Here is a 20348-nt window from a genome sequence, read left to right as displayed (position 1 = left end):
GGCCCCGCCGCCACAAGCGAGCACCGGGGCCGCCCCGCCGCCGCTCCTCGCCTCCTCGCTGAGGTAGCGGCGCAGCTCCGAGAAAAAAAAAGGCAGCACCGTGAGCAGCCCGCTGGCCACCGTCACTACCGGGGAGACGAGAACCGCCGACAGCCCCGCCAATCCCGGGCCGGCCCGCCCGGCTTAGCCCACCCGCCGCCGGCACCCGGCGCTTCCTGCCGCGGCCGAGCGCCGACCCACCACGTCCCCCGCGGCCGACCGCAGCCCGACAGTCACGCCCAGGTTCGCCCACCAGCCCCCGGCCGCCCTCAGCCCGACCGCTCACCCAGCGCGCCGCCACACGTCCCGGCCCGAAAGTCTTCCAGGCTCCCGGAGACTCCCCGCACCGCCACAGCTGCCCCAGGGTGCCGCGCGGGCCGGAAATAAACCCACCTTCCGGGGCCGGGCCAGGCCCGCCGCCGGCCCCGCCCACGCGCGCCGGCCCCGGCCCCGCCCCGCCGGGCAGCGCGGCTCGGAGCCGGCCGAGGAGGGGCTGGGGCTGCCGTTCCGCCCAAGGGGCGGGCAGGGGCTCGGTGCCGCCGCGTGCTCCTCTGAGCCTGCCGGCCCCCGGGTCTCTGCGGGGGCCACCGGCGGGGTGCGGGCTGTGCCGAGAGCGGCTACCTGGGGGAGGGGGGGGCGGGGAGAGGCAGGCGGAGGAAAGACCCCGCTTCCTTGTTCCCCCTTCCAGCCCTGCCGCGTACTCTGCACCCCTTCATTCCGGTAACACCTCACTTTCCCGTCACAGGGAACGGCTATGAGTTCAAAAGGTTAAACCGTGCAACAGCTCATAATGGCTTACTTGTGCAGGGGAAAACCTTGTATGAGCTTTTCCTAAGCCACACATTCACACCACTCGTTTTTTCCAACTCAAAAAGTGCACTCCTGCAAAATCTCTTCTATTTAAAAAAAAAATAAATTAAAATCGCTGTTACTAACGTGCTTCGAAATGCGAACAGAGCAAATTGCTATTTCCCACAGCAAAATGGAATGCGTCATACAGAAAGGATTTAACAGCATGAGCCACGTGGGTGCTTTTGCATACGGAGGCAATAAGTATTAATGCCTGGGCTGCGAGTGGGAAAAGGGCAGAGCAATGTGAACCCTGCATCCGCAGCGAGCAGCTCCTGTGGTCTGGTGGTGTAAACTGGGCTGGGATCTCGGCCCGTGCTCACCGTGCCAGTGCTCAGCATAGGGTCGGTGGAGCGCTGCTGCCGTCTGACGAAAAACATTGGGTACTGCAGCCGCCCGGTTGCTAGAGCGCTGCTGTTATCTGGCATAAAAAATTAGGTACTGCAGCCACGCGCTTTGTGGAGCGCTGCTGCCATCTAGCGAAAAAAAAAAAAAAATGGGTACTGCAGCCGCCCGGTTGGTGGAGCGCTGCTGCCATCTAGCGAAAATATTTGAGTACTGCAGCATCACGACTGGTAGAGCGTTGCTGCCATCTAGCGAAAAATATTTGCGTACTGCAGCCGCACGGTTGAGGGAGAGCTGCTGCCCTCTGGCGACCAAAAATTGGTATCAGACTACGGGGCTCGAACGCGTGTCCTCCGTACGGGAAAGATTCTATCGACGGCGTGACGCGAAGCCGGGTCGTTAAAGTCAAGCCACTTCTACGCATGCGCTGCCATTAGTTTTGCCAGAAAGTTTTCTGCGCATGCGCATATGCAAAAGTCTCCAGAAACCCCACCCCTAAGACTCAAGGCGATTCTAACAGACTGCACAGTTCATTATAGGAATGGAATCAATAAGGGAACTCTTCCCACGGCCCGTTAGGAAGTTGCCTGGCTTCACATCTCGGTGGATGAAATGAACCCACCTTTCCCGGGCCGGATGCGTCATATGCCCTTACGCAGGAGGCCGGAAGCCCCGCCCCTAGGGGTCAAGCCGTTTCTGCGCATGCGCCAAAGCGAGATTGCGTCATATGCCATACGCACGAGGCCGGAAGCCCCGCCCCTTCGGCGTCAAGCCGCGTCTGCGCATGCGCTGCCCTTACTCCGCCTGGGGGGGCGCGGTGCTGCCGCCTGGCGAAAAAAATTGGGTACTGCAGCCCGTCCAGCTAACGGACTGCACAGTTTATTATATAGGCACGGCATCAAGAAGGGAACTCTGCCCACGGCCCGTTAGGAAGTTGCCTGGCTTCCCATCTCGGTGGATGAAGTTCTGGCAGCGAACATTCTCGATTCAACTAGTCTAGCGAAAAAGAAAAAAAGAAAAAAAAAAAAAATCACTCCAGAGACCAGGCTTACGCTTTTTTTTCCCCCCTTATGAAAACACTAGCAACAGTGCCTGAACGAGAAAAGAGGTCACGAAAGTTTTTATTGTAAAATGGAAGGGCACGAAAGAGAACAGAATTCGACAGACGAGACGTAAACCTCTGCAGCTCTTTCCCCGTGCCTATCGGACATCGGTTTCCAAAAACTTTCTCGGGTGAGCGCCTTTTGTCTTTGAGCAGTGCAACAGACGCTTTGCAAACAGCACAAGTCTGCTTTTGAACCATCGTTTCAGACTTTGCAATCACTTGAGATGGGGCGCTTTGTACTTAAGAGAAACAAAACCCGCTCTGAGTCTTTCCTTTAACGATACAGGCCTATTCCCCTTTCCCTTAGAGAAACAACCTACTCGCTTCTGAGCTCTCGAGGAATCTTAACACTCCCAACACACTGCGCCGTCAAGATCAACAAAGCAGCTTCCTACCACGTTGCCAGCGAGCGATAGGACCGTCTCGAGACGAAGTTTCCTCGGACAAAAACCAGAGAGATCTTCAAGACTCGGTCCAAACGGCTCCGTCACCGTTCAATCGCAGTCCCCTTCGGCTCCACACCACTGCCTTGTGGGAACGCCCCCTAGAAAAAAAGAAACGCTTTCATCAGGGTAACAAGCAGAATACAGCTCTAGCCTTGAGGACGGCTGGCACGCACACGGCCTGTATCGCCGCGGTCCCCTGAGCCGCAGCTCAGCGCGCGCCGACAGCGGTGACGGAGGACGCGCTGAAGGAGAAAAGCCGAAAGCCAACCCCCCGAAGCCCAGAACCGTGCTCAGGCACCCAGGAGTTAAGCCTAAAACCGGTTGAAAGAGCTGCCTCCTACCTGTTCCCCCGCCACCTCTCCCCCTCCGAGGTCAGCACCTTTCCTCGCGATCCCTTTTCGCAAACAAAAGACGGACGCCTGCGGTCTCAGCTCGGTACCGAAGCACCACGACGCGCTTGCCGGCGGCGTGCTCTCTCACAAGGCTGACAGCTTCTCTGCACGCAACAGCCGAGGCCCTGTGAAAGGGGAGGAAGGCAAACACCGATCACGTCTCGCCGGGGTCAGGAGGGAGTCGGGGTGCGCCGCAGTCAGAGCCCAACGCCTTCCCCAGAGGAATTACCGGGGCACAACAAGAGGCAGGAGCGATCGGCAGACAGGCAGGTAACACGCACGGCAGCGATACCCACGGCAGACTGGCAGGACGCTTCCAGCCGCTTCACCCCGCCGCTTTGTTTCGAATTTCGTTAAAAGGCAGCCCGATTCTTAAGGCTCACTCTGCTTTGAAGAGCTGCTGGAGAAAGGCTAACACGTGGCATCGGCGTTACCGTCGGAATTCCGGCGTAAAAATCACGGCAAAGCCGTGCCTTGTCAAGCGGCTTCCCAAGCAGGCTCTGGAGCCTTTCCACGAGACGGTCAAAGCCGGAGTCCCGCGGGAACCCTGTGCCAGCTCCGTCAGTACGGCCGAGCTCTCCGACAAAGCGCACCGCCGTACGGAAACGTAAAGCGGGTTTATACCTCGGGCTCCTTTACAGCCTCGGAAAACAATACCGCCCGGCCGGACGCGCTGCTTTAAGCGCCTAGCAGGCCCGGCTGCGTTACCAGGAGGGACCGACAATTCCTCCCCGGCCGTTGCCCGAGCCGCAGCGCAGCACTCGGAAGCGGCGGGCACACGGAGCCTCGCGGGCCCTCGGCGGCTACAAAAGTGATCCCTCCGTAGTCAGCAGTCCGACTCGCAAGCACGAGGCACGCGTGGTGAAGTAACATCTCGAGCGACCTTCGGTTCCGCTCCCCTTGACTTGTCGACGGACGCTTCCGGACGAACCTAGGGACAAAAGGGAAAACAAAAGGCCCCGGTTTCGCGGGGAAGCAAACCAAAAGGCCTCTTCCCCTCGGCTGCTCCGGCCCCGGAGCTGACTGTCACGACACAAGACCAGCCAGACACCTGAGCTGCTGCTGCCTCCCAGCCCTCCCCGGCAGTTAAAAGGCTTGCGGAGAAAGCAGCAGTCGGGGGCGACGGCTGGGGATTCCGCTGCCGGCTGCCTTTTCTTGCTCTGGCCCGCTCCCAGGGGCGGGAAGAGGCTCCTGAGCCACACACACACACACCCCCCGCCGCGACAGCGTTACCGCAGGCCCCGAGGCAGCCTCTCTGCGGCCCGCGGGGGCCAGCAGCCCCAGCCGGCTGCCACGGCTCAGGCCAGCGGCTGGGGGAAAGACAAAGCCCCGCGCAGAGCTGCGGCGGCTGCCCGGGCAGCCCGGAGGCGGCGGCGGGTGGGCGGCGGGGCGGCGCGGGCCGACCCCTCTCTCCCGGGCGCCGCCGCCACAAGCGAGCACCGGGGCCGCCCCGCCGCCGCTCCTCGCCGAGGTAGCGGCGCGGCTCCGAGAGAAAAAAAAAAAAAAAAAAACAAACAAAAAAACAAAAAACCACCCACCCAGAAAAGGGCAGCCCCGTGAGGAGCCCGCTGACCACCGTCCCTGGCGGGGAGACGAGAACCGGCGGCAGCCCCGCCGGTGCCGGGCCGGGCCGCCCGCCTGCCTCAGCCCGCCCGCCGCCGGCACCAGGCGCTCCCTGCCGCGGCCGAGCGCCGGGCCGCCACATCCCCCCCGACCGGGCCGCTGCCCGCCGGCCCTCCGCCGCCCTTCAGCCCGAGCGCGCCGCCGCACGTCCCGGCCCGAAAGTCTCCCGGGCTCCCGGCGAAGGCTCCGCACCTCCACGACCGCTCCAGCGCGCCGCGCGGGCCGGAAGTGAACCCGCCTTTCCCGGGCCGGATGCGTCATCTGCCCCTACGCACGAGGCCGGAAGCCCCGCCCCTAGGGGGTCAAAGCCGCTTCTGCGCATGCGCCGCCCGATTGTTGGAGCGCTGCTGCCATCTAGCGAAATAAAAATGGGTACTGCAGCCGGCCCTGTTGGTGGAGCGCTGCTGCCATCTAGCGAAATATAATTGGGTACTGCAGCCGCCCGGTTGGTGGAGGTCCTTTCCTGCTATTTTGTGTCTTGTGTTGGAAGTGCCTGGCACCAGGTTCGAGTATTAAGGCAGAAAGCCCCAGGGCCTCGTACCTCTGGGTGGCTCATGCTGTGTCACACCAGCTATGGTGCCTTCCTGCTTTACAAATGCAATCAGTTTTGGCAAGTTTACAAAACTAGTGCTTTATCAGGAAGGTATCTTTGAATTTCAGCTTACCCCTTTCTACTTTTCAAATGCCTACATCGCAAGAAAAAGAAAGGGTTTTGCTTCTCAGGTTTGCTCCAGTTACTCGGCAATTCAGGCATGACCACAGCAGAGCTGTTTTCCTACAGTCTTTTTTGTTTCCAGAATCCTCCCTCCCCTCCCTAGAGAGGGCTATGTGCAGGGCAAAGCGGACACTATGAGTAGGGACGACTGAGTAAAGTTACCAAAGGGCACGTGGTGCCTTCCTCGAAGCAAGGGACTGATTTCAGGTTTTCTATGCTGGGATGACTTTTGCAGCTCAGAGTTTGGTTAAATCTACTCGTGGGGCAGCACTTGAACGTCTGTTGAGTGATTTCATACTGGACAACCGCAGCCACACCAAGACAAAAGTCTCCTCGGGGACAGAAACGATAGTAGACTTCGTGTGGGCTGACCTCACCTTTTGCTTGCAACCGGCACCTTATTTTGCAAAGGAATCTTTGAAACCCTCTTTCTTTGAGACAAGGGACTGTAAGGGCCAAGGGCCAAAGCAGCCACGCTGCAGCCTGGAGCCTGACGGTGGCTTCTCAGGTTCCAGCAATGGCTGTGGAGCACAGCTCTTGTGTCACCAAGCAGAGCGCCTGACACCCTGAAGTGCCTCGGCGCCCCGGGGGTGTGAAGCCTCTGTCTGGGGATCAGGCAGCCTCCCACCACAGGTCTTGCTGAGCTACAATGACTCTGCAGAGGCTGTAAAATTGTCTCGGAGTGCTGTGCTGCTTAAGATGAAAGCGCTTCCGATAGCTCAAGCTAGCCCACCCACTCAGCTCTTACGAGCTGTACCTCCATATGCAATGGGAAGAAGTATTTAACGCAGTAACTCCAACTCTCGGCTTGGCACCCAAACCCGTAGATCAAACAGTCCATTTATTCTTATTATTGGAAGTCTCCTTCCTCCCCTCCGAAGCCTGTCGTGCTTCCCTCCCTGGGCGAGGGCCCTACTCGTCTCGCATATCCAGCAAGCAGCCTCTCGAGTGCAGTTTCCACAGGCACATCTTCTTGATCCGGCAGGTCAATGTAGGTATCTAGCGTCTGATCGTCGATACCGGGATCAATCGCACAGAAAGCAGTCTTCAGATCATCTGCCTTCCCCTCTCTGTTCCAAAACAACACAGTCACCATTACGTTGTGGTATGTGAAAAGAACATTTACTTACTTGTGTCACACTGAGAATCCATGTTGCCCGAAATGCAGAGCAGAGATGTCTTTTGATACAGTCATCTCTGCCTCTACTAGCATCCCGTTGTTAAACAAATGTGCAATAAAGACTGGTGAATGCTAAACGTCAAACTGACCGGAAGTTAAGAAATCTTAGATTCATGATAACCTGGGAAGACCTTAATTTCACTCTATTGTGCATTGATATCCCTTATTACAGAACTGTACTTCTTGCTAATCCAGTGCCCACGTTGGACAGGATTTCACTTCACAGGCACCTGCCCACCTCTGGCGTTCTCCTCGGTGCTCGGTGTGGCACCAGACTTTTTTTCAATGCAGTAATTGCCTCTTGTTTTGAGGTGGAATTATTTCTCAGATTTGCACCAGTTGTCAGTCCTATTTGCTCTTCCCACTCCTCAGAACCAGTGTCTGAAGATGTACAGGATTTTACTGCTATTTTTGGAGAGCTGAGGAGTGTGGATAACTGGCTAGCTGAAAAAGTTCACATAAACATAGTCTAGCTGACTGGACAAAGATGCGCATCGCTCTCAGCTTATCTGAAGTAAAGCAAAAATACGCTGTCTTTGGCTGTTCTTGTTACACAATAACAGGAAGATTTCGGTGGGAAAAGAATGTTGCAGGTGGGAACAGATAACTACAGAAGAGAAACTAGGGGTGGGCTGGATATTTAGGCAACTCACCAATAATGAGCTTAACTTTTGTAATACGTATGAGCTAATTATAACAAGGCATAAAAGGTGACTGTAAGGTACAATAAACGAAGTCTGCTGATCACTCATATTGATTGACTGTGTCTTCCCTCCGTCGCGACAGAGGAGCACTGTACCAAAGGGGATTAGTGGTACAACTGATCTCTGCTCGCTGTCTGCCACGCCAAAGTTCTTTGGGTCGGGGACTGCTGCTGGCAGTGTTCCGCAGAGCCGGGCTCAGCCAGGTCTCGGCATTCACTGCAACGGGCACAGCTCTGTAGCGCAGGGAGGCCTGCGCTGGCCACGCACACTGCGTCCACTGCGGGGTTCCCTCTGCACGCACGGTCCTGAGCTACTGTCCCCATCAGCCCCTTCCCTCCATACTTACAGTAGATCTCCCAGCTTGTTCTTCAGCTGGCTCAGATACTCCTGCTTCTCCCTGACATCCTGGCTCCGGGGCTTGGCCACGAAAGCTTCAGCGCTCCCCTCCTCCTTCTGAAAGAAATTACAGCTGTGTTAGCACGGAACATGTGTCCCGGTCTGCATTAGAGCTGCCTCTCAATGTGCACGAAAATAACGCGGCTCTCCTAGAAATGGAATTTCCATGTGAAAAGTGGAAATAGAGAGAAAGAATATGGGAAAAACTCCCATCACAGAAAAGGCACAAGCTTGCACTGCCATTGTCTGCAGAGGGCCTTCAGGTGTTAGAGCTTGTGGTGGGCACTCCAGCTTTGTAAGTCTGATAAACCTAGCTAGTCTTATAAAACTAATTTAATCCCTAATTTAATCCCATTCTCCTGAAAAGGAAAGAGCCAATCCAAGAACTAGTTGATGCAAGCAGGTACAGCACTGAAGACCGCATTGACAACTTATCCTTATTCAAAGAATTACACTGACGTTACTTAAGTTTTAGGGATTAGAGATTTAATTAAGGATTACATTTGTTTTAGGGATTTAGGGATTATATTAGGGATAGGTCTTTTGTGTGGGTCTCGCAGTACTACAAAACACATCTGTCAGCACCTTTGCAACTTGTCTCGAGTGCTCCAGGGTGGAAAAAAAATGGGACTCTCTGAGAGGTTCTGCCCAACAAAACCAGAAAAGGAAAGATCTTCCTTGGAAATACCTTTCAGGAATGGCAGGGAAAACGGTTCAAGCTTCTGGAAAGGCTGAGGAAAAGACGTCGAAGGATCAAAGAAATGCTACTCTATCCCAGAGAGAACCTCTGGATACAGTCGTGCTTAGTATGACGTGAAGAATTCTTGCAACGCTTCCTTGTCCCTGTATCATTGCCTGCTTCCCCCATGTGCTGGGGTACGGTGCAATGGGACATTGTGAGTTGAATGAACTTCCTCATGCCACAAGAAGCAGTCATTCCTTACAATGTAGTCTTGCTACTTAGTCATTCTGGCGCTTGTCTGCATTAATCTCGTCAGCAGAGAAGTAACCCGGGAAAACCCAAATACTGCTCTGCTGGACACTTCCCGGTCACGGCCACCAGTACCGGGGCAGGGAGAGGGGAGGAGGATGAGGCTTTTCAGCAGCAGGAAGCTGTTACTTTGGCTTGGCCATATAGCGCAGCATTAGCAGGGGCTCGAGCCCACTAGAAATACCTGCATGTCCGGTGGTTCACGTGGCATCATTGTCAAGTGTGGCTACTTCAGCTATGTCTTCAGTACGCTCACCGTTTCAGCTTTTCTAGTGCACCTGAGTTTCCCTGGCTTTAAAGTTTTCAGTGTTTACACTAAGAAGAAGGTGAATATTGAAGACACCGGCCACGAAAGTAATTCTCCCACCTTCCTAATGGGTATTTATTACCAATTAATCTCAGTGGAAACAAGCAGTGAAGAAAGCTTCCACATACCCATGCAGGGAAGCCATTTCCCTCTCTTAGAGCTCCCGTTGCTATTTCTTCCAGAAGCACATCCACCAGCTGACTGCTGGTCTTCCCCTCAGCCAGAGAACCCCACTGGTCAGCTCCGCCTGGAAATCACCTCTGCAACAGCAAAAAGACACCGAGCAGCTAGGAGAATGTGCCCACACATACTGGTTTTGTGTGAATCCCACTAGGAGCCTAAGGATAGATACAGATCTCCAGGCATGTGGTTGGTCTCCTAAGCTGTCTAAGGCAAAATGGAATACCCTGCAAGCACCTCTCAGGCCACTCCTAAAAGCCTAGGAGAAAATGGGGTGTTGCAGGTGGGCTTAGGGGTTGGGGTTAGGGGTGTGGGAAAATCACCGAGGTGGGGGGAACTCGAGAAAATTGCGTCCTAACGGAAGCATAGTATTACGGAAAGCTTTTTTTAGGGTAGAATACAGCTATAGCCTGGAGGACGGTTGGCACGCACACAGTCTGTATCACCACAGTTCCCTAAGCAGCAGCTCAGCGCACGCCGACAGCGGTGACGGAGGACGCGCTGAAGGCAAAAAGCCAAAAGCAAACCCCTCGAAGCCCAGAACCTTGCTCAGGAACACAGGAGTTAAGCCTAAAACCGGTTGAAAGCTGCCTCCTACCTGTTCCCCCGCCACCTCTCCCCCTCCTATGTCAGCACCTTTCCTCGCGATCCCTTTTCGCAAACAAAAGACGGACGCCTGCGGTATCAGCTCGGTACCGAAGCACCACGACGCGCTTGCCGGCTGCATGCTCTCTCACAAGGCTGACAGCTTCTCTGCACGCAACAGCCGAGGCCCTGTGAAAGGGGAGGAAGGCAAACACCGATAACATCTCGCAGGGGTCAGGAGGAAGTCAGGATGCACTTCAGTCAGAGCCCAACGCCTTACCCAAAGGAATTACCACAGCAGAACAAGAGGCAGGAGCGATCAGTAGACAGGCAGAAAACACGCACGGCAGCGATACCCACGTCAGACTGGCAGGACGCTTCCAGTCGCTTCACCACGCAGCTTTGTTTTGAATTTAGTTAAAAGGTAATCAGATTCTTAACGCTCATTCTGCTTTTAATAGCTGCTGGAGAAAGGCTAACACGTGGCATTGGCATTACAGTCGGAATTCCAGTATAAAAATCACGGCAAAGCTGTGCTTTGTCAAGCGACTTTCAAAGCAGGCTCTGGAGCCTTTCAACAAGACAGTCAAATCTGGAGTCCCAAGGGAACTCTGTGCCAGCTCCATCAGTACATCTGAGCTCTCTCACAAAGTACACCGCCATACAGAAACGTAAGTGGGTTTATACCTCGGGCTCATTTACAATCTAGAAAAATAATACTGCCCGACCGGACGCGCTGCTTCAAGCGCCTAGCAGGCCTGGCTGCGTAACCACGAGGGATCGACAATTCCTCCCCGGCCGTTGCCCGAGCCGCAGCGCAGCACTCGGAAGCAGCGGGCACACGGAGCCTCGCGGGCCCTCGGCAAGTACAAAGGTTATCCCTCCGTAGTCAGCAGTCCGACTCACAAGCACAAGGCACACGGGGAAAAGTAACATCTCAACTGACCTTCGGTTCCGCTCCCCTTGATTTGTCAATGTACAATTCCAGACGAACCTAGGGACAAAGGAAAAACAAAAGAGCCCCGTTTCACTGGGAAGCAAATCAAAAGGCCTCTTCCCCTCGGCTGCTCCGGCCCCGGAGCTGACTGTCACGACACAAGATCAGCCAGACACCTGAGCTGCTGCTGCCTCCCAGCCCTCCCCGGTAGTTAAACGCTTGCGGAGAAATCAGCAGTCGGGGGCGACGGCTGGGGATTCCGCTACCGGCTTTCTTTTCTTTCTCTGGCCCGCTCCCAGGGGCGGGAAGAGGCTCCTGAGCCACCCCCCCCCGCGACAGCGTTACCACAGGCCCCAAGGCAGCCTCTGCGGCCCGCGGGGGCCGGCAGCCCCAGCCGGCTGCCACGGCTCAGGCCAGCGGCTGGGGGAAAGACAAAGCCCCGCGCAGGGCTGCGGCGGCTGCCCGGGCAGCCCAGAGGCGGCGGGTGGGCGGCAAGGCGCTGCGGGCCGACCCCTCTCCCGGGCCCCGCCGCCACAACCGAGCACCGGGGCCGCCCGGCCGCCGCTCCTCGCCGAGGTAGCGGCGCAGCTCCGAGATACAACAAAAAAAAAAACCACAACCAAAAAAAGGCAGCCCCGTGAGAAGCCCGCTGACCACCGTCCCTGCCGGGGAGACGAGAACCGGCGGCAGCCCCGCCGGTGCCGGGCCGGGCCGCCCGCCTGCCTCAGCCCGCCCGCCGCCGGCACCAGGCGCTCCCTGCCGCGGCCGAGCGCCGGGCCGCCACATCCCCCCCACTCGGCCGCTGCCCGCCGGCCCCCGCCCGCCCTCAGCCCGAGCGCTCACCCACCGCGCCGCCGCACGTCCCGGCCCGAAACTCTTCCAGGCTCCCGGCGAAGGCTCCGCACCTCCACAGCCACTCCAGCGCGCCGCGCGGGCCGGAAATGAACCCACCTTCCGGGGCCGTATGCGTAGCCCATACGTACGAGGCCGGAAGCCCCGCCCCTTTGGCGTCACGTCGTTTCTGCGCATGCGCTGCCCGATTGTTGGAGCGCTGCTGCCATCTAGCGAAATATATTTGGGTACTGCAGCCGGCCCTGTTGGTGGAGCGCTGCTGCCATCTAGCGAAATAAAAATGGGTCCTGCAGCCGGCCCGGTTGGTGGAGCGCTGCTGCCACCTAGCGAAACTTAATTGGGTACTGCAGCCGGCCCGGTTGGTGCAGCGCTGCTGCCACCTAGCGAAATAAAAATGGGTACTGCAGCCGGCCCTGTTGGTGGAGCGCTGCTGCCACCTAGCGAAATAAAAATGGGTACTGCAGCCGGCCCTGTTGGTGGAGCGCTGCTGCCATCTAGCGAAATAAAAATGGGTACTGCAGCCGGCCCGGTTGGTGGATCTCTGCTGCCCTCTAGCGAAATATATTTGGGTACTGCAGCCGGCCCTGTTGGTGGAGCGCTGCTGCCACCTAGCGAAATATAAATGGGAACTGCAGCCGGCCCCTTTGGTGGAGCGCTGCTGCCACCTAGCGAAATATAAATGGGTACTGCAACCGGCCCTGTTGTTGGAGCGCTGCTGCCATCTAGCGAAATATATTTGGGTACTGCAGCCGGCCCGGTTGGTGGAGCGCTGCTGCCACCTAGCGAAATATATTTGGGTACTGCAACCGGCCCGGTTGGTGGATCGCTGCTGCCATCTAGCGAAATATATTTGGGTACTGCAGCCGGCCCTGTTGGTGGAGCGCTGCTGCCATCTAGCGAAATAAAAATGGGTACTGCAGCCGGCCCGGTTGGTGGAGCGCTGCTGCCATCTAGCGAAATATAATTGGGTACTGCAGCCGGCCCGGTTGGTGCAGCGCTGCTGCCACCTAGCGAAATAAAAATGGGTACTGCAGCCGGGCCTGTTGGTGGATCGCTGCTGCCACCTAGCGAAATATATTTGGGTACTGCAGCCACCCGGTTGGTGGAGCGCTGCTGCCACCTAGCGAAACTTAATTGGGTACTGCAGCCGGCCCTGTTGGTGCAGCGCTGCTGCCACCTAGCGAAATAAAAATGGGTACTGCAGCCGGCCCTGTTGGTGGAGCGCTGCTGCCACCTAGCGAAATAAAAATAGGTACTGCAGCCGGCCCTTTTGGTGGAGCGCTGCTGCCATCTAGCGAAATATAAAAGGGTACTGCAGCCGGCCCTGTTGGTGGATCTCTGCTGCCCTCTAGCGAAATATATTTGGGTACTGCAGCCGGCCCTGTTGGTGGAGCGCTGCTGCCACCTAGCGAAATATAAATGGGAACTGCAGCCGGCCCCTTTGGTGGAGCGCTGCTGCCACCTAGCAAAATATAAATGGGAACTGCAGCCGGCCCTGTGGGTGGAGCGCTGCTGCCATCTAGCGAAATATAACTGGGCACTGCAGCCGGCCCTGTTGGTGGAGCGCTGCTGCCATCTAGCGAAATATAATTGGGTACTGCAGCCGCCCGGTTGGTGGAGGTCCTTTCCTGCTATTTTGTGACTTGTGTTGGAAGTGCCTGGCACCAGATTCGAGTATTAAGGCAGAAAGCCCCAGGGCCTCGTACCTCTGGGTGGCTCATGCTGTGTCACACCAGCTGTGGTGCCTTCCCACTTTACAAATGCAATCAGTTTTGGCAAGCTTACAAAACTAGTGCTTTATCAGGAAGGTGTCTTTCGGTTTCAGCTTACCCATTTCTACTTTTCATATGCCTACATCGCAAGAAAAAGAAAGGGTTTTGCTTCTCAGGTTTGCTCCAGTTACTCGGCAATTCAGGCATGACCACAGCAGAGCTGTTTTCCTACAGTTTCCAGAACCCTCCCTCCCCTCCCTAGAGAGGGCTATGTGCAGGGCAAAGCGGACACCAAGAGTAGAGACGACTGAGTAAAGTTACCAACGGGCACGTGGTGCCTTCCTCGACGCAAGGGACTGATTTCAGGTTTTCTATGCTGGGATGACTTTTGCAGCTCAGAGTTTGGTTAAATCTACTCGTGGGGCAGCACTTGAACGTCTGTTGAGTGATTTCATACTGGACAACAGCAGCCACACCAAGACAAAAGTCTCCTCGGGGACAGACACGATAGCAGACTTCGTGTGGGCTGACCTCACCTTTTGCTTGCAACCGGCACCTTATTTTGCAAAGGAATCTTTGAAACCCTCTTTCTTTGAGACAAGGGACTGTAAGGGCCAAGGGCCAAAGCAGCCACGCTGCAGCCTGGAGCCTGACGGTGGCTTCTCAGGTTCCAGCAATGGCTGTGGAGCACAGCTCTTGTGTCACCAAGCAGAGCGCCTGACACCCTGAAGTGCCTCGGCGCCCCGGGGGTGTGAAGCCTCTGTCTGGGGATCAGGCAGCCTCCCACCACAGGTCTTGCTGAGCTACAATGACTCTGCAGAGGCTGTAAAATTGTCTCGGAGTGCTGTGCTGCTTAAGATGAAAGCGCTTCCGATAGCTCAAGCTAGCCCACCCACTCAGCTCTTACGAGCTGTACCTCCATATGCAATGGGAAGAAGTATTTAACGCAGTAACTCCAACTCTAGGCTTGGCACCCAAACCCGTAGATCAAACAGTCCATTTATTCTTATTATTGGAAGTCTCCTTCCTCCCCTCCGAAGCCTGTCGTGCTTCCCTCCCAGGGCGAGGGCCCTACTCGTCTCGCATATCCAGCAAGCAGCCTCTCGAGTGCAGTTTCCACAGGCACATCTTCTTGATCCGGCAGGTCAATGTAGGTATCTAGCGTCTGATCGTCGATACCGGGATCAATCGCACAGAAAGCAGTCTTCAGATCATCTGCCTTCCCCTCTCTGTTCCAAAACAACACAGTCACCATTACGTTGTGGTATGTGAAAAGAACATTTACTTACTTGTGTCACACTGAGAATCCATGTTGCCCGAAATGCAGAGCAGAGATGTCTTTTGATACAGTCATCTCTGCCTCTACTAGCATCCCGTTGTTAAACAAATGTGCAATAAAGACTGGTGAATGCTAAACGTCAAACTGACCGGAAGTTAAGAAATCTTAGATTCATGATAACCTGGGAAGACCTTAATTTCACTCTATTGTGCATTGATATCCCTTATTACAGAACTGTACTTCTTGCTAATCCAGTGCCCACGTTGGACAGGATTTCACTTCACAGGCACCTGCCCACCTCTGGCGTTCTCCTCGGTGCTCGGTGTGGCACCAGACTTTTTTTCAATGCAGTAATTGCCTCTTGTTTTGAGGTGGAATTATTTCTCAGATTTGCACCAGTTGTCAGTCCTATTTGCTCTTCCCACTCCTCAGAACCAGTGTCTGAAGATGTACAGGATTTTACTGCTATTTTTGGAGAGCTGAGGAGTGTGGATAACTGGCTAGCTGAAAAAGTTCACATAAACATAGTCTAGCTGACTGGACAAAGATGCGCATCGCTCTCAGCTTATCTGAAGTAAAGCAAAAATACGCTGTCTTTGGCTGTTCTTGTTACAAAATAACGGAAGATTTCGGTGGGAAAAGAATGTTGCAGGTGGGAACAGATAACTACAGAAGAGAAACTAGGGATGGGCTTGATATTTAGGCAACTCACCAATAATGAGCTTAACTTTTGTAATACGTATGAGCTAATTATAACAAGGCATAAAAGGTGACTGTAAGGTACAATAAACGAAGTCTGCTGATCACTCATATTGATTGACTGTGTCTTCCCTCCGTCGCGACAGAGGAGCACTGTACCAAAGGGGATTAGTGGTACAACTGATCTCTGCTCGCTGTCTGCCACGCCAAAGTTCTTTGGGTCGGGGACTGCTGCTGGCAGTGTTCCGCAGAGCCGGGCTCAGCCAGGTCTCGGCATTCACTGCAACGGGCACAGCTCTGTAGCGCAGGGAGGCCTGCGCTGGCCACGCACACTGCGTCCACTGCGGGGTTCCCTCTGCACGCACGGTCCTGAGCTACTGTCCCCATCAGCCCCTTCCCTCCATACTTACAAGTAGATCTCCCAGCTTGTTCTTCAGCTGGCTCAGATACTCCTGCTTCTCCCTGACATCCTGGCTCCGGGGCTTGGCCACGAAAGCTTCAGCGCTCCCCTCCTCCTCCTGAAAGAAATTACAGCTGTGTTAGCACGGAACATGTGTTCCGGTCTGCATTAGAGCTGCCTCTCAATGTGCACGAAAATAACGCGGCTCTCCTAGAAATGGAATTTCCATGTGAAAAGTGGAAATAGAGAGAAAGAATATGGGAAAAACTCCCATCACAGAAAAGGCACAAGCTTGCACTGCCATTGTCTGCAGAGGGCCTTCAGGTGTTAGAGCTTGTGGTGGGCACTCCAGCTTTGTAAGTCTGATAAACCTAGCTAGTCTTATAAAACTAATTTAATCCCTAATTTAATCCCATTCTCCTGAAAAGGAAAGAGCCAATCCAAGAACTAGTTGATGCAAGCAGGTACAGCACTGAAGACCTCATTGACTACTTATCCTTATTCAAAGAATTAAACTGACGTTACTTAAGTTTTAGGGATTAGAGATTTAATTAAGGATTACATTTGTTTTAGGGATTTAGGGATTATATTAGGGATAGGTCTTTTGTGTGGGTCTCGCAGTACTACAAAACACAACTGTCAGCACCTTTGCAACTTGTCTCGAGTGCTCCAGGGTGGAAAAAAAATGGGACTCTCTGAGAGGTTCTGCCCAACAAAACCAGAAAAGGAAAGATCTTCCTTGGAAATACCTTTCAGGAATGGCAGGGAAAACGGTTCAAGCTTCTGGAAAGGCTGAGGAAAAGACGTCGAAGGATCAAAGAAATGCTACTCTATCCCAGAGAGAACCTCTGGATACAGTCGTGCTTAGTATGACGTGAAGAATTCTTGCAACGCTTCCTTGTCCCTGTATCATTGCCTGCTTCCCCCATGTGCTGGGGTACGGTGCAATGGGACATTGTGAGTTGAATGAACTTCCTCATGCCACAAGAAGCAGTCATTCCTTACAATGTAGTCTTGCTACTTAGTCATTCTGGCGCTTGTCTGCATTAATCTCGTCAGCAGAGAAGTAACCCGGGAAAACCCAAATACTGCTCTGCTGGACACTTCCCGGTCACGGCCACCAGTACCGGGGCAGGGAGAGGGGAGGAGGATGAGGCTTTTCAGCAGCAGGAAGCTGTTACTTTGGCTTGGCCATATAGCGCAGCATTAGCAGGGGCTCGAGCCCACTAGAAATACCTGCATGTCCGGTGGTTCACGTGGCATCATTGTCAAGTGTGGCTACTTCAGCTATGTCTTCAGTACGCTCACCGTTTCAGCTTTTCTAGTGCACCTGAGTTTCCCTGGCTTTAAAGTTTTCAGTGTTTACACTAAGAAGAAGGTGAATATTGAAGACACCGGCCACGAAAGTAATTCTCCCACCTTCCTAATGGGTATTTATTACCAATTAATCTCAGTGGAAACAAGCAGTGAAGAAAGCTTCCACATACCCATGCAGGGAAGCCATTTCCCTCTCTTAGAGCTCCCGTTGCTATTTCTTCCAGAAGCACATCCACCAGCTGACTGCTGGTCTTCCCCTCAGCCAGAGAACCCCACTGGTCAGCTCCGCCTGGAAATCACCTCTGCAACAGCAAAAAGACACCGAGCAGCTAGGAGAATGTGCCCACACATACTGGTTTTGTGTGAATCCCACTAGGAGCCTAAGGATAGATACAGATCTCCAGGCATGTGGTTGGTCTCCTAAGCTGTCTAAGGCAAAATGGAATACCCTGCAAGCACCTCTCAGGCCACTCCTAAAAGCCTAGGAGAAAATGGGGTGTTGCAGGTGGGCTTAGGGGTTGGGGTTAGGGGTGTGGGAAAATCACCCTGAGGTGGGGGGAACTCGAGAAAATTGCGTCCTAACGGAAGCATAGTATTACGGAAAGCTTTTTTTAGGGTAGAATACAGCTATAGCCTGGAGGACGGTTGGCACGCACACAGTCTGTATCACCACAGTTCCCTAAGCAGCAGCTCAGCGCACGCCGACAGCGGTGACGGAGGACGCGCTGAAGGCAAAAAGCCAAAAGCAAACCCCTCGAAGCCCAGAACCTTGCTCAGGAACACAGGAGTTAAGCCTAAAACCGGTTGAAAGCTGCCTCCTACCTGTTCTCCCGCCACCTTTCCCCCTCCAACGTCAGCACCTTTCCTCGCGATCCCTTTTTGCAAACAAAAGACGGACGCCTGTGGTATCAGCTCGGTACCGAAGCACCACGACGCGCTTGCCGGCTGCATGCTCTCTCACAAGGCTGACAGCTTCTCTGCACGCAACAGCCGAGGCCCTGTGAAAGGGGAGGAAGGCAAACACCGATAACATCTCGCAGGGGTCAGGAGGAAGTCAGGATGCACTTCAGTCAGAGCCCAACGCCTTACCCAAAGGAATTACCACAGCAGAACAAGAGGCAGGAGCGATCAGTAGACAGGCAGAAAACACGCACGGCAGCGATACCCACGTCAGACTGGCAGGACGCTTCCAGTCGCTTCACCACGCAGCTTTGTTTTTGAATTTAGTTCAAAGGTAATCAGATTCTTAACGCTCATTCTGCTTTTAATAGCTGCTGGAGAAAGGCTAACACGTGGCATTGGCATTACAGTCGGAATTCCAGTATAAAAATCACGGCAAAGCTGTGCTTTGTCAAGCGACTTTCAAAGCAGGCTCTGGAGCCTTTCAACAAGACAGTCAAATCTGGAGTCCCAAGGGAACTCTGTGCCAGCTCCATCAGTACATCTGAGCTCTCTCACAAAGTACACCGCCATACAGAAACGTAAGTGGGTTTATACCTCGGGCTCATTTACAATCTAGAAAAATAATACTGCCCGACCGGACGCGCTGCTTCAAGCGCCTAGCAGGCCTGGCTGCGTAACCACGAGGGATCGACAATTCCTCCCCGGCCGTTGCCCGAGCCGCAGCGCAGCACTCGGAAGCAGCGGGCACACGGAGCCTCGCGGGCCCTCGGCAAGTACAAAGGTTATCCCTCCGTAGTCAGCAGTCCGACTCACAAGCACAAGGCACACGGGGAAAAGTAACATCTCAACTGACCTTCGGTTCCGCTCCCCTTGATTTGTCAATGTACAATTCCAGACGAACCTAAGGACAAAGGAAAAACAAAAGACCCCCGTTTCACTGGGAAGCAAATCAAAAGGCCTCTTCCCCTCGGCTGCTCCGGACCCGGAGCTGACTGTCACGATACAAGATCAGCCAGACACCTGAGTAGCTGCTGCCTCCCAGCCCATCCCGGTGGTTAAACGCTTGCGGAGAAATCAGCAGTCGGGGGCGACGGCTGGGGATTCTGCTACCGGCTTTCTTTTCTTGCCTTTGCCCGCTCCCAGGGGCGGGAAGAGGCTCCTGAGCCACCCCCCCCCGCGACAGCGTTACCGCAGGCCCCAAGGCAGCCTCTGCGGCCCGCGGGGGCCGGCAGCCCCAGCCGGCTGCCACGGCTCAGGCCAGCGGCTGGGGGAAAGACAAAGCCCCGCGCAGAGCTGCGGCGGCTTGCCCGGGCAGCCCGGAGGCGGCGGCGGTGGGCGGCGGGGCGGCGCGGGCCGACCCCTCTCTCCCGGGCGCCGCCGCCACAAGCGAGCACCGGGGCGGCCCCGCCACCGCTCCTCGCCGAGGTACCGGCGCGGCTCCGAGAGAAAAAAAAAAAAAAAACAAACACCCACCCACCCAGAAAAGGGCAGCCCCGTGAGGAGCCCGCTGACCACCGTCCCTGCCGGGGAGACGAGAACCGGCGGCAGCCCCGCCGGTGCCGGGGCCGGGCCGCCCGCCTGCCTCAGCCCGCCCGCCGCCGGCACCAGGCGCTCCCTGCCGCGGCCGAGCGCCGGGCCGCCACATCCCCCCGACTCGGCCGCTGCCCGCCGGCCCCCGCCCGCCCTCAGCCCGAGCGCTCACCCACCGCGCCGCCGCACGTCCCGGCCCGAAACTCTTCCAGGCTCCCGGCGAAGGCTCCGCACCTCCACAGCCACTCCAGCGCGCCGCGCGGGCCGGAAATGAACCCACCTTCCGGGGCCGTATGCGTAGCCCATACGTACGAGGCCGGAAGCCCCGCCCCTTTGGCGTCACGTCGTTTCTGCGCATGCGCTGCCCGATTGTTGGAGCGCTGCTGCCATCTAGCGAAATATAATTGGGTACTGCAGCCGGGCCTGTTGGTGGAGCGCTGCTGCCATCTAGCGAAAGAAAGATGGGTACTGCAGCCGGCCCGGTTGGTGGAGCGCTGCTGCCACCTAGCGAAACTTAATTGGGTACTGCAGCCGGCCCGGTTGGTGCAGCGCTGCTGCCACCTAGCGAAATAAAAATGGGTACTGCAGCCGGCCCGGTTGGTGGAGCGCTGCTGCCACCTAGCGAAATAAAAATGGGTACTGCAGCCACCCGGTTGGTGGAGCGCTGCTGCCACCTAGCGAAACTTAATTGGGTACTGCAGCCGGCCCTGTTGGTGCAGCGCTGCTGCCACCTAGCGAAATAAAAATGGGTACTGCAGCCGGCCCTGTTGGTGCAGCGCTGCTGCCATCTAGCGAAATAAAAATGGGTACTGCAGCCACCCGGTTGGTGGAGCGCTGCTGCCACCTAGCGAAACTTAATTGG

General features: G+C 55.6%; 2 long non-coding RNA genes across 5 annotated transcripts; both read right to left on the bottom strand.

Moving 5' to 3' along the window:
* Positions 1 to 2041: 2041 nt before the first annotated feature.
* On the bottom strand, positions 2042 to 5065 carry LOC129785267 (uncharacterized). 2 transcript variants are annotated; one of them, XR_008749052.1, is made up of 5 exons: positions 4992 to 5065; positions 3406 to 4107; positions 3126 to 3301; positions 2734 to 2882; positions 2042 to 2229 (listed from the first exon to the last, which is right to left on the bottom strand). It is a non-coding gene; the product is annotated as an uncharacterized LOC129785267 (long non-coding RNA). The 2 variants fall into 2 exon arrangements; XR_008749053.1 differs by having other exon boundaries at positions 2043 to 2229; positions 3473 to 4107.
* Positions 5066 to 15710: 10645 nt separating this feature from the next.
* LOC129785266 (uncharacterized) lies at positions 15711 to 18157 on the bottom strand. Of its 3 annotated transcripts, XR_008749050.1 has the most exons (4): positions 18143 to 18157; positions 17876 to 18051; positions 17224 to 17355; positions 15711 to 15854 (listed from the first exon to the last, which is right to left on the bottom strand). It is a non-coding gene; the product is annotated as an uncharacterized LOC129785266 (long non-coding RNA). The 3 variants fall into 3 exon arrangements; XR_008749049.1 differs by lacking the exon at positions 18143 to 18157 and having other exon boundaries at positions 17876 to 18129; XR_008749051.1 differs by lacking the exon at positions 18143 to 18157 and having other exon boundaries at positions 18015 to 18129.
* Between the last annotated feature and the right edge of the window lie 2191 nt (positions 18158 to 20348).

This window comes from Falco peregrinus, chromosome 10, assembly GCF_023634155.1.
Source record: "Falco peregrinus isolate bFalPer1 chromosome 10, bFalPer1.pri, whole genome shotgun sequence".
NCBI classification, from domain to species: Eukaryota; Metazoa; Chordata; class Aves; order Falconiformes; family Falconidae; genus Falco; species Falco peregrinus.
Note: the sequence above shows the minus strand (reverse complement) of the source record. Positions and strands in the feature narration are given on the sequence as shown.